Raw genomic sequence first — 1,321 nt, forward strand, 5'->3', positions numbered from 1 at the left:
GCATTTGGATTGTGATAGAAAAAAGTTTGACTTTTATTGCCTAAGATCTTTGAAATGTAATAAAAAATATTTTTCTCTTTTATAGATTTGATTATCTCTTTTATTTCAGAGAACTTTCTTTGGGGAAACATTTTAGTGAGAAAGTTATGCCTGTTAAAGGGCAGGTGTAACATTGTCTTTTTATCTTTGAAACTTTAAAAAATGCTTTATATTATTTCTTATATAAATACTACATATTAATATATAGCATACATCTTATAAATAGTACATATTAAAAATAAATGAATCAATTAATAATTGGAAGACTGTGACATTTGGGGGATGAGCAAGTATGAAATGTTTGTATTTCACACATGTACTGTCTAATTTTTTCCTGATTAAAAATTACACTTTTAGAAAATGGCTTGCTTGTATTGTCCTTAATATATTTCACAATAATATTGTAGACTAGACTTTAAACTGAACTTCCAGACTAATTTACTCCACCTGTTCAATTATTTTCGGGAAAGGTAAAATATATTCTTTCCTTTACATATCCATTCTAATATAAATATTATTATAAAAATTATATAGGTTTTTAGACAACTTAAGTCTGATATCTCAACTACTTAGTATAATTTAATTTCAAGGTTTGCATTTTAAAGTATTTTCTGTTGAAAAAATATTAGATTAAACCATGTGAAAATGCCATTTCTGAAGATAGAAATGTTCAAAAATGGCAATTTAATGTGCTTCAATTGTCCATAAGATTATATTTTGGGCTACATTCAGACATTCTAGAAGACAGTAATAATTTCCAAATAAGTACAACCACAACAAATTACAATTTTTTTTGTAGAACAAATTTGTATATTTATATTGCTTATTTTATACCTCATCTGATTAATGACCTATGAATAACTAACTACCATCCAATTTCAAAATTGATTTTGAAAAATTTTTCAAGGATGGCATTTAAAATTTGGAGAAAGGCGAAGAGATTTTGTTTTGTATATCAGAAGAAGTATTGATTCTCGATTTTTTCCCCACTCTTCCTATTTTTTGATATCATTTTTGATATATTCAGCAATTTAAATATTTCAAGATGAAATCATTAAAACTTATGAAATTGGTCAATGGCCTGGCTAAAAAAATAACTTATGAAATACATAATCATTTCAAGTTTCTGTTGTAAACCTTCCCTTCTACCATTAGTGTTTTTATAGACAGATAAATCTATTGCTTGAAGCAAATATAAATCTAAATAAATTATTTTATAGAAAACTGCTATGATTTCTTTAAATCTTGCTAATACTCACCTGAGAGACATTAGGATTTCCTA

This window comes from Galeopterus variegatus, unplaced genomic scaffold, assembly GCF_000696425.1.
Source record: "Galeopterus variegatus unplaced genomic scaffold, G_variegatus-3.0.2 Scaffold440, whole genome shotgun sequence".
In the NCBI taxonomy this organism is placed as follows: Eukaryota; Metazoa; Chordata; class Mammalia; order Dermoptera; family Cynocephalidae; genus Galeopterus; species Galeopterus variegatus.